General features: G+C 36.3%; 1 protein-coding gene across 1 annotated transcript in view; it reads right to left on the reverse strand.

Moving 5' to 3' along the window:
* The window catches only part of LOC150103500 (solute carrier family 12 member 4-like), a 336,194-nt gene that overhangs the window by 84,414 nt on the left and 231,690 nt on the right, over positions 1 to 20,090 (reverse strand). The gene's annotated exons all lie outside the window — the stretch shown is intronic.

The raw sequence follows: 20,090 nt of genomic DNA on the forward strand, positions 1-20,090 counted from the left end.
ATGCAGAATTTATGCTTGGCAAGGATATATTGTTGGAGGTGAAAGAAATAAGAGATCTGGGGATGACAGTGGATAAGGAACTGAAATTTAGGGGACACACAGCCAAAATTGTGAAGACAACACAAAGGCTTCTGGGAATGACGTGTACAAGTAGGGAGATTCTTGTTCCATTGTATAAGGCTTTGATTAGGCTACACATGGACTATTGTGCCCAGATTTGGTTACCTGGTTTTCAGAAGGATGAAGAGATGTTGGAAAGGGTCCAAAGGCAATTGACTAACGTAGTTTTTCTGACCTCTGGAATGTTGAGTATGAGGAAAGATTAAGAAGATGTAATTTGAAGTCTGGTGGACAGGAGGAAGAGGGGAGATATCATAGAGACCTACAAGTTGGTAAGGGGTTGTTATAGGATCAATGATGGAGAAGTTCTATAGAAAATAGAAGATCGGGGGAGAACTACAGGTCATCCCTGGAAACTGTATAAAGAGGGTGTGAGTAGGGAAGTGAGAGGCAGGTTTTTTCATGCAGAGTTGTAAATGATTGGAATGCCTTGCCTGAGAGCGTGGTGTCTGCAAGGAGTTTGAGTGTGTTTATGACAAGGTATGATGAGCTGTGTGTGTGATAAAAGGACCTCCCACATGAGTCTTTGACTCCATGAGGTCTTGGGGTAATAATAAATAATAATGACATTTTGGGGTGCTTAAGGGTCAAAGCTGTATAACTGAGAGGAGACCTCCACATAGCCTTTAAAGGAATGCAGAGAACTGACCAGGGCTTCTGACTTAATGTTCAATCCTCACCTTCTCGTGGTGCACCCTGTTAGGTATCTACCTGGATACTGAACGAACAAGGATGGGCTGGCAATTTGGGATTTAGCCGACCAAACTATATTCTTATTGGCTTAAACCAATATAGAAAATGATGGTACAACACGACAAAATTTCATGCCGGCTGGGGTGTTGCCTGTTGTTTTCGCCAGGGAACTAGGGCGAACAGCGAAAAGTCAGCTACTGGAACAAATCTGAAAGCACACCCCAACTCAACTCAACATCATCAGAGTTAAAGATCGGTACTATCAACATAAGAAGCCTGAATGGCAAAGAAATGGAACTAGTAGAGAATTAGATAATTACCAGATTGACATAATAGGGTGACTGAAACAAAAAAGACAAAAACTGGTGAGATCTTTCTGAGCAATAAATACAAAATGTTATATTCAAGAAATGACAATCAAAGAAAAGAAGGAGTAGCCATAGTATTCAACACAAAATACGAGGCTAATCTTCTTGAATGGCAGGCAGTCTCAAGTAAAGTGATGTGAGCAAATATCAGAATGGGGAATTGGACAATGAGACTTATTTGTGCCTATGGTCACACAGAAGGTTCTACTAAGGTAGAAATGGAGGGATTTTTTGATGCTTTAGAAAAAGCAACTGACACAATGAAAAAGGAAAAGTTGGTCCTTGTTGGGGATCTGAATAGCAGAGTAGGAAATGATTGTCAGACACACAAAAATATATTGGGAAAATTTGGAAAAAAGAGCAAAGCTAATAATAATAGCTAATACCTGTTGGATTTCTGCTCAGGACATGGAGTGGTTATTACTAACACAATGTTCCAACATAAAAATGTGCACAAATTCACATGGAGAGAAAAAGCAAGGAATAAGAAAAGTCTCATTGACCATGTTATTGTTGATAGTGATGTTTTCTCCCTGGTGCAGGACACCAGAGCGTGCAGAGGATTTGAAATTGATCACTATTTAGTCTTGAGCAGGATGAAATTGAATTTCATATTGAAAAGAATAACATGTAAGAAAGTTTTAAAGTGAATAAAAGTTGAGCAGCTCTCAGATGTGAACTGTAGACTAAAATACACAAAGATTATTGAAATAAAAATGAAAGAGTTTGAAATGTTCCTGGCAAATAAGTCAGCTTGAGCTCTTAGAGAATACAGAGACAAATGTAAGAAAGCTAAACACTGTGTAAAACTAGATAAACAAAAGTCATGGGAGGACTTTGGCAAGAACATAGAAAATAAATATCAAGAAGGTGGCAAAATATTCTGGAGGTTGTTGAAGAACCTTAGAAATGGAGAAAAGAGTGCTGTAAAAGGAGTTAGAGATGATAAAGGTGATATGAAAACAGGAGAAAAAGATATCCTTGAAGTATGGAGTAATCACCTTGAAAAATTGCTGAAGGAAACAAACAGTGATAATACAGTGGTAAAAAACACTGAACAGGTATACAGTCAGGAATACATATCCATACTTAAAGTAGAAAAAGCCATTAAAGCTTGAAATGTGGAAAGGCAGCAGGAGTAGATGATATTCGACCAGAAATGTTGAAAGTTTATTTTTCACTTGGTTAGACTATAATAAATTTAGTTTAATCCTTTATCCAAGTGTGAGCAAACAAAGTTTGCACCTGAAAGTATCTTCAGGACTGGGGTAAGGTGGTACAACACTGGACAACTCATTGCAAAGTTGGAACAAGCTAACATCACTCCTATCTCAGTATCTCCCATAATGCAAAACACATCTCCTTGTGGATATGTATAATGTTATGCATTAAAGGAAGGACCAGTACCCAGACTAGTTTCAACCTTTATTGAGGTCTCTTCAGTGGGAGCCAGGTCCAAGTAGAGATACTAGCAGAAGCATTAGCAAGGTCATCTCTACCTATAGGAGTTACCAAACTTGTGCCACCTTTTTATTAAATTACTCTGGATTTAGAGAAAGATGTTGAAAGTTTATTTTTCACTTGGTTAGACTATAATAAATTTAGTTTAATAAAGGTCGAAACTAGTCTGTGTAGTTGCCCTTCCCTTAATGCATAACATTATACATATCCGCAAGAAGATATTGAGATAGGAGAGATGTTAACTTGCTCCACCTTTGCAACGAGTTGCCCGGTGTTGTACCACCTTACCCCAGTCCTGAAGATAATTTCAGGCGCAAATTTTGTTTGTTCACACTTGGATAAAGGATTAAACTAAATTTATTATCGACCAGAAATGCTGAAGTATGGTGGTATAAAAGTCTTACAGTGGCTGCACTGCATAGTTCAGAATGCCTGGACAGAAAGGGACGAATTCCCAATGATTGTAGTAGTGCTCTCATAGTACCCATATATAAAAAGGGAAATAAAACTGAATGTGAGAATTACAGAGGTATATCCCTACTGAGTGTTCCTGGTAAGATATATGCAAGTATACTTAAGAAACGGTTGAGAAGAATTGTGGAAGAAAAGCCAGGTGAAGAAAAAGCTGGATTCAGGTCAAATAGAGGCTATCAGGATCAGATCTTCACTTTACGACAAATAGTGGAGAAATTATGGGAATATATCAAAGATCTGTATTTAAGTTTTGTTGATTTGGAAAAGGCATATGACAAGGTGCCAAGAGAGAGAGCTATTCAATACATTATAGTTATATATGTAATACAGTTATACAGTCAATGTGGCATTATATCAAGCAATACTTAGTCTTTATTTGAGTTGTAAGTCAGCAGTTAGAACTGAAGGAAGTACAGGAAGCTGCTTTAATGTTAAATCTGGTGTGAGACAAGGATGTACATTATCCCCTCTGTTATTCATTATCTATATGGATTACATTATGAAGGAAAGTGGTATTAAACATGATATCAGAATTGGAGATGTTAATGTCAGCTCTTTGCTTTATGCAGACGATGTTATACTTCTAAATAAATCTGCTACAAGTCTGCAAGATTCCCTGACTAAATTGAATAACTGTTGTAATAATATGGTATGAAGATCAGCATTAAAAAGACAAAGATAATAAAAATAAGTAGAATTGTTGAAAATATCAACTGTGTTGTGAATGGGGAACCTGTGGAACAAGCAAAACATTTCAGCTACTTAGGTAAGATTTTTACTGAAGATGGTAAATTAAATATGGAAATAGAGAACAGAATCAACAAAGCTGGTATGGTAGGAAGTCAATTGAATAAATTCATATGGAATAAGAGCAAAATTAGTCGGAACACTAAATTAGCTGTGTACAAGACAGTGTTCAAACTAGTTTTAACTTATGGATCCTGAGAGCTGGGTCAGAGGTAAAACACTTGACCAAAGACTAGAGACCGCAGATATGAGAGTCCTGAGAACGATTAGAGGCATGAACTGATGGCATCAATGGCAATGTCATATTAAAAACGAGGATATTAGGAAAGAACTTGACATTGTCGGCATCCAGGAATGTGTTAGCAGAGCTAATCTCAGGTGGTATGGTCACTTAAACAGAATGGGCAAGGAAAGATTAGCCAAACAAGTGTTCTCTGCCAGGTTGGCAGGAAAAAGACCCAGAGGAAGACCAAGATATAGGTGGATTGATACGGTACAAAATGCCTTAGACGATAGAAATATAAGATTTAATAATGTTGGAGTCTTGACAAGTAACAGACTATTTAGAGGAAAATTGTAGATAGGAAGTTAGTAATGTTGTAAATTTTTCAAGTAGTACTATCATATCCTGTATACCCCTTGAGGGTACATGTCAGGAATTTGATGATGATGATAATAATGATAATCTTACTTGTATAATAAAATTAGTTTAATCCTTTTTCCAAGTGTGAGCAAACAAAGTTTGCGTCTGAAAGTATCTTCAGGACTGGGGTAAGGTGGTACAACACCAGGACACTCCTTGCAAAGGTGGAGCAAGCTACCTGCACTCCTATCTCAGTATCTCCTATAATGTAAAACACATCTCCTTGTGGATATGTCTAATGTTATGCATTAAGGGAAGGGCCACTACCCAGACTAGTTTCGACCTTTATTGAGGTCTCTTCAGTGGGAGCCAGGCCCAAGTGGAGATACCAGGCAGAAGCATTAGCAGGTCATCTCTACCTATAGGAGTTGCCAAATGGTGTGCCACCCTTTTTTAATAAATTACTCTCGATTTAGAGAAAGATGTTGAAAGTTTATTTTTCACTTGGTTAGAGTATGAGTGGGAGCCAGGTCAGCTCTATGTCAGCTCTTCAGTGGGAGCCAGGCCCACTTGGGCCTGGCTCCCACTGAAGAGACCTCAATAAAGGTCGAAACTAGTCTGGGTAGTTGCCCTTCCCTTAATGCATAACATTAGACATATCCACAAGGAGATGTGTTTTGCATTATAGGAGATACTGAGATATGAGTGTTGGTAGCTTGCTTCACCTTTGCAACGAGTTGCCCTGATGTTGTACCACCTTACCCCAGTCCTGAAGATACTTTCAGGTGCAAACTTTGTTTGCTCACACTTGGAAAAAGGATTAAACTAATTTTATTATACTCTAACCAAGTCAAAAATAAACTTTCAAAATCTTACTTGTAAGATTTTGAAAGTTTAAAACATATTTTCTTATTTAAAACATAAGAAAGATAAATAAGTTGCGAGTTAGAATCTCCAAAGCATGTTGTATAAAATTGTGGAGTCTTGCAGACTTCTTATAGGGGTAAAGAATGCTGGTTAAAGTCTCTCATTACATTTTTTTTTCTATGGGATGGATATTACAGCCATTAAATATGGAATTGAGTCCACTAAATATGGACTCAAATATGGATTTAGGTTTTCATGGCAACTGATCCCTGGTGAGTATGAAGCTACTCATAGCAGGTATATCCTTCAGGTAGCAGATGAGGGAAGCTCTAAAAAAATTGTTTTAAATAAAGAAGCTGTAGACAAATGGTATTAATGGGTACTTTATCCATCCTGTGCAAAAGGCCTCTGCAATCCAGATGCCTCTTGCAGTGACTTCAATTCTAACTTCCTAATATGATGGTACCTTATAATGAATCTTATACTCTACTGAATATTAATGTCTATAATCAGAAACTCATTCAGGGCTTAGGCAGAGGTCATGTTCAAGAAGTATACTTGTCTCAAATACAAAAGACGTGGGATTAATTTTAGAGGTGAACTTTATGTAGGCAGCATATGGAATATCGGGTAACTACAAATAGGCATTCTTGACTTTAGAGAGATGGTGAGCTAGTTGTTTATACAAAACATTGCCAGTAGTTGTTGAAAGGTCAAGGAAGATCTCTTCCTGTTTATAAGCCTATGAATGACAGGATCCTTTTATTAGATTTATTCTACCAATGTGTTAATAATGGTGGTTTATGCATCCCACACAGATAGGCCTAATGAAGAGTGAGGAGTTCTATAAAATCTTTATGGACTGCCTGCCAAGGAGAAATAGTCTCTTCATTCTAGGAGACTTCAGTGCAAAAGTGGTAAAAAGTAGGACAGTTAATCCTGAGTGTGGCAATTTGGTCTTGGAGAAGGTTATACTCATAGTGAAAGACTGTTGGAATTTGCCAATTCAACAGGATAGTTATTATTAATACCTGCTTAAAGCAGCACTTGCAACAATACCTATATGAGAGAGAGAGAGAGGGTCTGGAAAGTTCTGATAAACATCTAGAACAAAATGATATTAAAGCAACTGATATAACCACCAGAAAGAACATAAGTTACCTTCATAACTCTGCTACTAGTATGTTCTTTATTGTGATTATATCAGTCATTAAAAGGATGTTTTAATATCCTTTTGTTCTGGGTGTTTATCAGAACTTTCCACACCTCCCTTGTACATGGACATCAAAACATTGATGGGTCAAAGCACCAAACTGATTACATCCAGGCATTCCAACAGTAGAAGACAGAGGCATCATCAAATGGTACACTTGTTCTGGAGCAAGACTGCAGACAGTGTAGATCATCAGTATATATTCATACAGATGGCCTACAGAATTTTGTTTGTGTAAATTAGTCATCATCATCAAATTCCTGCCATGTACCCTCAAGGGGTGTACAGGATATGACAGTATTAGATGAAAAATTTACATCATTACTCCAAATCAGTCTATTAAATATCAAGACTCCAACATTAATATGATCTTACATTTCTATCTTCTAAGGGGCACTTTTTACCGTATCACAAATCACCTATATCTTGGTCTTCCTCTGGATCTTTTTTCCCCTGCACAACCTGGCAGAAAACAACTGTTATGCTAATCTTTCCTCTCCCATTCTGTTTAAGTGACCATACCACCTGAGATTACCTCTGCTAACACATTCCTGGATGCTAACAATATTAAGTTTAAGTTTTTCCTAATATCCTCGTTTTTAATATGACATTGCCACTGATGCCATCTAATCTTTCTCAGGACTCATATCTGTGGTCTCTAGTCTTTGGTCAAGTGTTTTATTTCTAACCCAGCTCTAAGATCCACAAGTCAAAATTGATTTCAACAATGTCTTGTAAACACTAAATTATGTCAAATTTAGTGTTTCGACTAATTTCTCTCATATTCCATATAAATTTATTCAGTTAACTTCTTACCATTCCAGTTTTGTTGATTCTGTTGTCTATTTCCATATTTAATTTACTATCTTCACTAAAAATCATGCCTAAGTAGCTGAAATGTTTTACTTGTTTCTATAGGTTCACCATTCAAAATAGTTGATATTTTTAATGCTTCTGACTATTTTCATTGTCTTTGTCTTGTTATTGCTGATCTTCACACCAAATCTATTACAACAGTTATTCAATTTAGTCAGGGAATCTTGCAGACTTGTAGCAGATTTATTTAGAAGTATAATATCTGCACATTTGTATGTTTAAAATATATAAGTTGAAAATATTTACTTAGTTGACTTGAAAATGTGAGTTTTTATGGTTTTCAAGCAAAGCAGTATGAAGATAAAATGTAATGACAGTAGTTTCCCTTACTTCATGAGAGTAAAGAGCTGAGATTAACATCTTCAATTTTGGTATCAGGTTTAATACCACTTTCCTTCATAAGGAGATTCATATAGGTAATGAATAATAGAAGGGATAATGTACATCTTTGTCTGTCAAGTGTAAATTAGTGTAAACTTAAATTTTCTATTTCAAATTACCAGTTTACATGCCAGTGCATTTATACTGTGTGGAAAAGCAAAACTGATTTGCTGTTTATATATAGTAGTCATGCATAGTTAATATATTATGTGCTTATGAGTAGTGCTAATTTATAATGAAGGAATATATTAGATTTGCTCGTTAGTTTACCTAAAATTAGTATTATATTCCAATATTTGTGTATGTTTAAAATATATAAGTTGAAAAGATTTACTTAGTTGACTTGAAAATGTGAGATTTTATGGTTTTCAAACAAAGCAGCATGAAGATAAAATGTAATGACAGCAGTTTCCCTTACTTTATGACTGAAGCAGAACCAGAAGTATCTTGTGTGCTGGGGCATGCATGAGTGAAAAGAACACAGTAACTAAGTAAACAGCTGGATAGAGTTGTTTGCAAGAGAGAGAGAGAGATAGATACAGATATATTGAGATATGGATGAGTTTTTGGAATGATTTTGAAGGAAGTTCCATGAGTATTAGTCTTTCAGAATGAAAGATGTTTTGAAAGCTATTTAGCTGTTATGTTACAAAAGTAACTGGAATAACATTTGCAGAAGACAACTATAGGAACTTTGGAACTTGATAAATTACGTTTTTCATATAGGAAGAGAAATGTTTATCAGATATTACTAGTTCCTTAATGCAGTAACGTTCTAATGGCTGTTTCAGAGAACACAGGGAGTTTATTTTTAAATATTTGATGATTTTTTTCCCTTGGGAATCCTTCATACAGTTAGAGGAAAAAGATTGCGAATCTTGAAGAATAAAGTGGAAAGGAGCAACGCTAGACAGTGTTCGAATTTGAAGATTTTATTGTCAAGTCTGAACTTTTTTGCATCTCTGACAAGGAATAGGAAATCTACAGTTATGTTATTTTCCAAGATAAAGTGGTTTTAGTAGAAGTGCTTCTGCCAAAGGAATAATGAAACTTTCTTTCAAGAGAGGTCCAGATGCAGTAAGAGATAATATTCTTTTTAGCTGGTACATTTTTGGGCTCAAAAACCAGATAAGATGCAATTTGTTTGTCTTTTTAGATTTTAAGACAAATTTCTGTTGTTGAAGCAATGTTCAGAATACTGTATATAATTTTTTAAATGAATTCTTAAACTGTCTTTTTATTTATTTATTTATTATTTTTTTTTATTGAACAGAGTGGTAAGAGGTGTGATGTATGGAGACTCGATGATCTGTGGTGTGCAAGATAGGATGCCAGAGGAGTGTTTGCCTGGAGGAACAATAAAAAGTGTGGCTATGGCAATTAAGCGGGGTGAAAGGGTGGATGAAATGATTGTGATGGTGAGCACGAATGACTTGTGAGGCAGTGTAAGTCGAGTGGCGAGAGATCTGAGATTCATGCTTCAGGTTGTACAAAAGAAAATGCAGAAAGGAAAGATTGTGTGTGTGTGTGCTACCCAGGTATGATAAAGACAATCTGAGCAGAAGAGCAGTAATAACGAATAGCATAATATCCAGAATGTGTCAGAAGAGAGGATTGGAAATTGTGGATGCTTAGAACACATTTGAGGACAGAAAGGAGTTGTATGCAAGAGACTGCTTGCATTTGAATGAAAAAGGACATAGACATCTGGAGAGATTGCTGTTTTCTGAACGAGTCAGTGTGTGTCAATGCAGGGAAACTAGAATTCTCAGGGTGGATTAGCAGGGGTGGCCTCGTGTGGGAATGGGTGCTTGGGGGAAGGGGGGACGACATCAGGTAACACTGAGCCCAGTGGGGGTCTGGAGGGGATAATGATCAGTATAGAAGCAGTGACATTTTTATGCTTTATACTAATGTCAGGAGTATCCAGAATAAAGGAGATGAATTGGTGGCACTGATAGTGTCAGCCTGGCCAAAGTTTATTAGGATCACTGAGACGTGGTTGATGGAAGATGATATAATAACAGGAACAGAAGTAGTGGGATACAGCATTTTTTGGCAGGATAGGAGGGGAAAATGTGGTGGAGGGGATAACTGCTTATGATAAGTGATGACTTATGTCCTCTAAGAGTGGAGGCTTTGGAAAGCAGTGACACTAATGGTTTTGAAAGCATATGGTGTGAGGTAGAGATGGACAAGGCAGGATAGTTAGTGGAGTGTTGCTACAGGCAAAGGAGTACAAAGAGTGGGGAACAGGAGGTGTTTAGGCAGTTGAGCTTGGCAAGTGCAAGAAAATGCATATAGTAATAAGGGAATGGAATTTCTAGAATTCTTAAGGGATAAATGTCTTAGGCAACATGTAATAAAAGGAACAAGAGGTTCTAGAGTTTTGGTTATAGCATCAGAAGAGTTGATAATAACTGAGATGACATCTCTCCCTCCCAGTTGGAGAGAGCGACCATGTAGTTTTGACTTGGAAAATGAACAGACATAGAGGAGTATCAAAGAAAAGGGAATGTATGTGGAGTTATAAGGCAGGTGATTATAATAGTCTTAGATACCAACTTGGGGTAGTTCCATAGAGGGCAGAATTGGAAGGCCAGGATATCAGTAGTGCTTGGGCAATTGTGAAAGAATATTTGTTAGCAGTAATAGTAAGCTGTATTCAACAAATGAAGAAGCGGACACAATTTGGTGTAAAGTGGATGACAAATAATATCAAACAGGAATTGCAGGTGAAAAAGAGATTATGGAAGCGATATAAGAAGACGGGTGGAGAGCAGATGCATGAAGAATATATGACTCAGGCCAGGAGAGTGACTACTATGGTGAGGAAGGTAAAATTGGAATATGAGAAGAGATTGGCACTAAGATCCAAAGAAAATCCTACGGAATTTTTTTAGCTATGTGGCCAGTAGGCAGAGAAATGATTGTGATGAATGACATTGTGGGATACAAATGGAAATAGAGCGACTGATGCAGCGAGTATAACGGAGTTGTTCAATAAACACTTTATTGAAGTATTTCATCTTGGAAAAGTAAGTTTTAATACTAGAGGGGTAGGGCAGGTTCGAGTCTTGAAGTTTAGGACACATCAATGGGAGCTGCATACTCAATTGGAGGAGCTGTACTGGAGGAAGTAGGGGAGACAAGAGATCTGGGGATGATGATTGATAGAAAACTGAAATTCAGGGGCATATTGAGGATTGCTGCAATACTGAGAAGGATGCTGACCTGCAGAGATAGAAGAGTTATCATTGTGTAATATAAGACAATGATCAGACCAAACTCAGACTACTGTTCTCAAATTTGGTCCCCAGGATTTGAAGGGAATAAATTAACTGTGGACAGGGTGCAGAGGAACATAACAAAGATGGTTTAAGGACTGTACAATGTTAATAATGAGGATCAACTGAGGGAATGTGGACTGCAGAGTTTGGTGGATAGAAGAAGGAGAGGTGATATGATCGAGACTTTCAAACTGTTGAGAGGCAGTTACAGGGTGGACATTGGGGAGTTCTTTCACTTGGTGGAGCAGCGGGAAGGAGCAATGACAAGGGGCCATCCCTGGAAGTTAAGAAGAAAGCTTTGAGCAAGAAGGTGAGGAGTGGTTTTTTTGCATGGAGGAACTGTGGAATGCATTGCCTGATAGAGTGGTGAGAGCATGAATGGTCAAGGAATGGTATGATAGACTTTGTGTTTCCTAGGAAGGATCTCCCGTAATGAATCTCTTAACTCCATGGAGGTCTGAATAATAATAATAATAATAATAATACATAGAGTTGAATTTTAAGAATAATAGAGAATTATCATAGAAAAATTACATACATCTAGGATCTTACTTATGTGCTTAGATTTCAATACAGAAATCTGATACTGCTCACAAGCAATTTTTATAATACACACGATGGACAACACTTAACAGTTAGAAATTTATTCCCAATGGTGCAATCTACAATAGGATTTAATAAACAAATAACAAATCAAACTTTTTGCAAATAATAAAAAGTAGTTCAAAATTCAGTGGATATTGAATATCACATTATTTCTTAGCCGAATAAGAAACTCAAAGATAGGAAATCTAATCTAAGAGTTTCATGCCCGAATATAGAAAACTATAAAGTTCAGCAAGTCCAAGCATAAAGCCAACACCTGATAGTGCAATGCTAGGGCAACTCGTAGTAAAGGTGGAGTAAGTTCCGATCACTGTCCTTAGTATTTTCCCATAATGTAAAACACAGCTCCTAGGAGATGTATTACTGTTCTACATTATGAGAGAAGGTCACTATCCAGACTGGTTTCACTGAATAAGTAAAGCCATTTCTAAAAATTGAGGACAATCCCTAGACTATTCCATAGTGGCCGAAAGGCCATCCAACTCAGCGTTGTTCCACTCAGTGACGGGCTCGCCCTACCACCAGACAGAGCCATAATCTCAGCGGTGGCCCTACTCAGAGACAGGCAAAAACCTACCCCAAGCAGAGCCTCTCATGCATCCAGGAAAATGAACCCATCAGTGAGTAGGTAGACCTAGATGTAATACTAAGGTTTTAATAGTCAGAACTTATTTCTTTACTGTACGAGTTGCCAAAAGGTGCACAAATACAATTACTGAAATAGGAGCCAACAGGCTTCACTTCGGAGGAGTAAAATTGTTCAAAATTAAGTGGATATTGAATACCACATTATTTCTTAGCCGAATAAGAAACTTAAAGATAGGAAATATAATCTAAGAGTTTCATGCCAAATAAAGAAAACTATAAAGTTCGGTGAGTCCAAGCGTAAAGCCAACACCCCTGGTAGTGCAATGCTAGGGCGACTTGTAGTAAAAATGGAATAAGCTCCGATCACTGTCCTTAGTATTTTCCCATAATGTAAAACACAAGTTGTGTTTTACATCATGGGTAGTGACCTTCTCTCATAATGTAGAACAGTAATACATCTCCTAGGAGCTGTGTTTTATATTATGGGAAAATACTAAGGACAGTGATCGAAGCTTACTCCACCTTTACTAAGAGTCGCCCTAGCATTGCACTACCAGGTGTTGGCTTTACGCTTGGACTCACCGAAATTTATAGTTTTCAATATTCGGCATGAAACTCTTAGATTAGATTTTCTACCTTTGAGTTTCTTATTCGGCTAAGAAATAATGTGGTATTCAATATCCACTTAATTTTGAATAATTTTACTTCGCCAAAGTGAAGCCTGTTGGCTCCACTTTATTTCAATAATTGTATTTGTGCACCTTTTGGCAACTCGTACAGTAAAGAAATAAGTTCTGACTATTGAAACCTTAGTATTACATCTAGGTCTACCTACTCACTGATGAGACCTCAAAAATGGTTGAAACCGGTCTGGGTAGTGACCTTCTCTCATAATGTAGAACAGTAATACATCCCCTAGGAGCTGTGTTTTACATTATGGGAAAATACCAAGGATAGTGATCGGAGCTTACTCCACCTTTACTACAAGTCGCCCTGACATTGCACTACCAGGTGTTGGCTTTACGCTTAGACTCACTGAGCTTTATATAGTTTTCTATATTTGGCATGAAACTCTTAGATTAGATTTCCTATCTTTAAGTTTCTTATTTGGCTAAGAAATAATGTGGTATTCAATATCCACTTCATTTTGAATAATTTTACTTCGCCGAAGTGAAGCCTGTTGGCTCTTATTTCAGTAATAAAAAAAGTAGTTTTAAAACTTTCATCAACAGACCATCAACTAGAGCTACAGTAAAATCAAGACCTGAAAACTTCAAAGTCAGTCCCATCCCACTAGATGGATGTCAAAGTAATCACCAAAGGGATTACAGAAAGAATTTCAAAAGTTGGATGCTCTTTAGGAGGCTAACAATGAGAATATACCTGACATGCTCCTAGAAGGAGTCAAGGCTATAATACAGGATGTAGCCAAGAAACATCTGGATTTAATCAGATGACGCAAGAGACCAATGAATCTTAGAATCAACATGGTATCTGATCAAAAGAAGGTTTAGAGAAAAAAAAGACACAGGGACTGAAGAATATAAGAGTTTATATACAGAAGTCAGAAAATGCATCACCCAGGACAAGGATAAATATTATTTAAAGAAATGTGAAGAGATAGAGTTCCTCTAGACCAGGGGTTTCCAACCCTATGCCCGCAGGCACCATGGCACTCGTCGACCAATTTGTTTGTGCCCGACGCTGTTCAACCGTGTGCAGTATCGTTTGAAATAATCACGCAACAATTCATGGCATGCTATATGATGCATACGTTAATGACACATGACAAGTATTAAACGCATACAATGTAAAGTAGATGTGCATTCGAAGTTGTTCATTCCAGTTTAAGAACTGGAATATCATCATATTCTCCTAATTATGAAGCACTGGCCAATGAAATGCAATGCCAAAGATCACACTAACTTATATATATATTTAAATTTTTATATAATGTAAACTTTTAAGTAATAAAACATTTGATTATAATGTAAACTTTGTATGTATTCATTTAACAAACGAATTCAAAAAATTTGCTTGAAAAAATAGATGGTGCCCGTCGCCCTATCGGTATTTTAGAATGTGCTCTAGGAAACAAAAAGGTTGGGAACCCCTGCTCTAGATGAAGAGGCACAATTACAAAAGGGTGGTTATGTCAGTTCATAAAAAATAATGATAAAAAATAAAAATAAAATGTTTAAGCGAAATTGAATGTAATTGAGGACAAGACTGGAGCAGTTCTAACAGAAGAACAGGAAATCAAAACCAGATGGGAAGTGTACTTGAATTGCAGAGAAGAAAAAGGATGAGGAAAAATTTGAAGAGATCCCTTCCTGAATTGGGAAGGGATATCTTCTAAACTAAAGATATTTTAAATATCTGGAGTCATTACTTTAAAAGATTGCTAATGAGAATACAATTCTCGGCACTAGAGTTGTCTTGTACTACTTAAGATGGGAGTGCTACTCAGGCGTCCATATATTTGCCTTTTATTAGTACTTTTGATAAAGGTGTCACTGGCCTGATAGCTGTTTTGAACTAGTTGGTTCTCATGAAAACAAACTAAACATATTCTAGATGTCTGTAGTCATTACTTTGAAACTGCTAAATTAAATAAGTGATAAAACAGTAGTAGAATATATTCACCATGAATGTAAAATACATATCAATACTTTAGGGTAGAAAAAGCTATCCTGAAATGTGGGAAGCCAGTTTGATTAGATGATATTAGAGGAGCCCAACATTGGTAGCATTCAGGAATGTGTGAAGAGAACTAATTTCAGATAGTAATAATCACTTAAACAGAATGGAAATGTAAAGGTTAGCAAAATGTGTGTGCATGCATGTGCTAGAATGCCAGGAAAAACATCTAAGGAGGATTGAGTTCTAAGTGGAAAGTTACCATTAGAAGTGCCTTAGAAGACGTGACAATATTGGAGCCCTGACAGACAAGAGGCTAATTTGGAGGAAAACTTCAACAGGAAGTTGGTAATGCATGCTTCTTATCTATTCATTATCATTGTTTCTTATATACATCTCTTGAGGATATATATCAGGAAGTTGATGATCAAAAAAGTCAATATTGTAGGTATAGGTTTCTGTGGTTTAGCAGTTCATCATGTGGTAATTGGGCCACATGTTTATTAAGATAAATAACAATAAAAAAACAAACCTGACAAGTTTTGTAAGTCATTTGACTTACATCTTCAGGGATCAAAAGGTAAGGTAACTAAAAGTTTAAACACAAGAAATGAGAAATTACTCAAATAGTTCATTCTATGCAGTTGTGGCTGTCTAACTGTTCATTAAATTAAATATCCGAATGCAGATTAAGTGCAATGCTAAGTTTGAAACAATGCTGGATGCTGTCACGTTCTGTTGTTCACGTTCACATTATCCGAGGTCTGACTTGGGTATATTTTTTATCAATGCTGACCAAACTTGGTGTAGAATTAGGCCCTGGTTTTTGTTGCATTGGGTTGGAATTCTAAGCATGTTTGCAGCTTCTTTAAATTTCCTGTAATGTAACAATTTTTTTTCAATGTAAGACATTTTTTTTCCAGAGTACATTATGGCCAGTGGAAGTTGTATGGTATATTTTTTATATATAAAAAATAATTATATATATATATTTTATTTTATTTATCTTAATAAAGATGTGGTCCAATTATAGGAATCTTTCTTATGAATGTGGGCATGGATGTTTGTGATTGTCTGTAACAACCATCATCATCTACACCAGCTCCATCTACCACCCATCATCATCACTAGTATTTTCACAGACATTGAGCAGTAGATATTGGATTGAGCAGTAGAGACAGAGTTGTAAAATGCCCTCCCTTGATGAGTCATTGGACTCCCTGGAGGTGTTATGTAATAATAATAACTGCTAAACCACAGAAACCTAAGCCTACAATTAGAAGCTCAAGGTGAGCGCTTGTGGTATAAAGTTACACAACTATTAAGCATTAAACATCTGAATTTCATCAACCGAATAATATTCTTAATCCGATGTAGAGATAATGAAATTGTACCTAAGTTCATACAAATCAAGCGTGCATTCCATACAACCAAAGCTAACAGAATTTACTGAAGAATGGAACTAGCGATTTTGAGAGAAAGGATTACAGCCACTAGATCAGAACTAGCACAAATAAGCCAAGATACATTTACTCTACACGAGTTAGCCACATTGCTTCCGTCCGACCTGTGGAACAACATTGACAATATCACATACACCAAAGCTGCAGCGATTTCTAATCAAAAGAAGCATAATTTAATTAAAAAATTTAATGTACTACTTCACGAAAAAGAAAAACAAAGAAAACATCTAGATTACACCAAAGTAATAATTAACCTTTCTTCAAGAGTCCTATCAAGAACCGAAAAGAATCTACTTCTGAAAGGTTTCAACTTCACTTTAATGCCACTTACCAAAAATTGACATCATAGCTCAAATAGAGAAAGGAATACGAAATTTGCCTTTACATCAGATCTCATCCGTGTGCTCTGTATACAGATGAGATCTGATGTATAACCAGGCAAATTTCACATTGCCTGGTTATACATTGTTATTTCATTGCTATTACAAAGTTTCCTGGTAGTAATTATAAAAAAATTACTACCAGGAACCTACCTTACACGGAATACACAGCCCTCAAAGAACTAAAATCAGACAAAAATATCATTATAATTAAGGAGGATAAAGGGAATACAATGGTAGTTTAGAACTCTGAGGATTATAACAAAAAAATGAAAACTCTTCTTGAAGATTTTAATACCTATACACCTTTAGACAGAGATCCCACCTGGCAAGCTCACAATAAAACCAATGATCTAGTTAAAAAAGATACCCAATTGGACTGAAGAATTAAAAATAACTTTACAATCAAAACACCCAATTCGTTCCAAGAATATATGGTGTACCAAAAATACACAAGATAGGTATTCCTTTAAGACCGATAGTGAATGGAAGAGACTCTCCGACCTCGAATTTGGCAAAACACCTCACCAACATAATTTTACCACACATAGGAAAAACAACATTTCATTAACAGAGCACATTTTATTGAGAAAGTAAAGGATATATGCATAGGACCTTCAGACATCTTAGCAAATTTGGATGTGATCAACCTGTTTACAAATGTTCCCAGAAATGAAACAGTGAATCTCCTTGAAAACCTTTTTCCTCTGGACATCGTAGAACTTTTATAAATATTGCATAAAAAATACTTTTTTTCATGTATTAAGACAAATTTTGGGAACAAAAAGAAAGACTGGCTATGGGCTCCCCCCCCCCCTCTCCCTGGCTTTAGCTAATCTATATATGGAACATTTTGAAAATAATGCTTTAAACAATTATCATAAAAAACTGAAAATTTGGCTACGCTATGTAGACGATATTTTCATCATATGGCCAGGAACAATAGAGGAACTAACTGCTTTCAAAGATTACCTGAATAATATATACAACAACATAAAATTTACTTTCGAACAGAAGAACATAAAAAACTTTCTTTTCTTGATATCCTAATAGAAGTCAATGAAAAAGATAATAAATTATCCTTCTCCATCTCTATAGAAAAACCCACCAACACAGGAAGATTTCTTAATGCGGACTCACACCACCACCCCTCACAAAAAATAAGTTTAATTAAAACCTTGAGGGACAGAGCTTATAATATTTCCAGCACAGAAAAACAGAGAAATGAAGAATTTCAATATTTAACACAGATCCTCAAAAATAATGGTTATGAACCTAAGACAATCAAAAAAATCCTCAACACGACAACAAGCAAGATTTCAAGAACGCAATCACGCTTTCATACATCAAGAATCTTACAAAATGGCCAAATTACTAAATAAACATAACAAAGTTATTTTTTTACCGTTGCAAAAAATTTCAAAATTTTTACATCCCCCAAAACCTCCACATCATCCTTTAAAAAAAGCAAGGTGTTTATAAAATTCATTGTTCCTGTGGCATCTGCTATGTAGGCCAGATGGGAAGATCAGGGAAAATTTGCATGAACAAACACCAAAAAGACAACACACAAAAAAAGAAGAGAACACAAATCAGGCCTAGCATACCATATAACTTCCACCGGCCATAATGTACTCTGGCAAAAAACAAACATGTCTTACATTGAAAAAAATTGTGACATAAGGAAATTTAAAGAAGCTGCAAACATGCTTAGAATTCCAACCCAATGCAACAAAAACCAGGGCCTAATTCTACACCAAGTTTGGTCAGCACTGATAAAAAATATACCCAAGTCAGACCTCAGACAATGTGAACGTGAACAACAGAACGTGACAGCATCCAGCATTGTTTCAAACTACTTAGCATTGCACTGAATCTGCATTCGGATATTTAATTTAATGAACAGTTAGACGGCCACAACTGCATAGAATGAACTATTTTGAGTAATTTCTCATTTCTTGTGTTTAAACTTTTAATTACCTTACCTTTGACCCCTGAAGATGTAAGTCAAATGACTTACGAAACTTATTGGGTTTGTTTTTTATTGTTATTTATCTTAATAAACATGTGGTCCAATTACCGGAATCTTTCTTATGAAAGTCAATATTATTTTCTGACTTTTTGAATTGCTAAGATTGGCTCTGTAAAAACAGAAAGTTTTGTTAGATCTTGAATGAGAGAATTTATAAAAAAAATTAATTCATTCAAGATTTAACAAGTCTAACATATCAACAAGGAGAAACTTGTACTTAAGCTATCAAAAGGATTGTAAATAGGGCTATAAATACCTTTAAATGTAGAATTATAAAAGAAAATTTGTTTATTTAAATCTAAGTAAAGGTTTCCAATTTGTAAATGTAACTATAAAAGGGTATTCTATGTGAAATGAGATGTTTATCAAAGTGTAAATAAAAGTTCAAAGTTTGTGGGCGGACTATTCGGGTGAATGTTTGGCTTGAGGAATAAGCACTTACACGGAAAGCAGTGCTAGTTTGTTTTCCTGGAAGGTGCTACACAAGGCGACGTGGTGTATGGGATCATCTTGCGGGCGAAGGAGACGAGTACTGTGCGGAAGAACGCGGCAGTAAAGAGAGCACCAAGGATGCAGAATAAAAGGGGTTTGCTCCCCTCTCTTGAGGCTTTTTGTCTTGTTCTCCTGACCCTTTCCAGGTGTTTTACGTGGTTGGACATTGGCTCTCTCTCTCTCTCGCCTTCTGATGGATTCCGGATCGCCCTGAGATGTTAGATGTTGGCACCCGCAGTTCCAGCGCCCTGACTAACTATCTCCTCGGGACAGAATTCCTGAACTGGCAGCTCTGACGAGAATATGCGACATCAGAACCAGACAGATGTGGGCACATTGCCAGACGTTCGGTAAAGCCAAGTAGGATGACCTCTATGAGTAACCATGTGGATAAAGGCTTAGCAGAGATGTTCAGACCCCAATTCAAGGAAGAAGGATCAGGCCATGTAAGACGAAAATGTGAATTAAGTGACGGCTCTGTTAATTTTCCCAAGAGCTAGTAAAGTACAGAATTTTTGTTATTCCTTTCCTACTTAGAGTGAAGAAATGTTATATAGTTAGTGAGCAAGGACAATGTAGTACAGAACTCTTAGGTGATTATCGATGATAGCAGTAGCTTAACTCCACTGAGCATTTTGTAAGAGAAAGTTTATAGATGATTTGTGACAGGTATTTTATGTGAATAACTAACGTAATTTAGAGCAGAACTGAATGGATGAAATTTAAGACTTGTATATTGTGTAGTTTTATGCTTAATCTTATAGAAGAAACTAATGATTGTATCCAGTTATGTTTTAGTTGGTTTAACTAGATTCA

This window comes from Typopeltis vanoorti, chromosome 9 (assembly GCF_054136105.1).
Source record: "Typopeltis vanoorti isolate ZY-2024b chromosome 9, IOZ_Tvanoo_1.0, whole genome shotgun sequence".
Taxonomy (NCBI): Eukaryota; Metazoa; Arthropoda; class Arachnida; order Uropygi; family Thelyphonidae; genus Typopeltis; species Typopeltis vanoorti.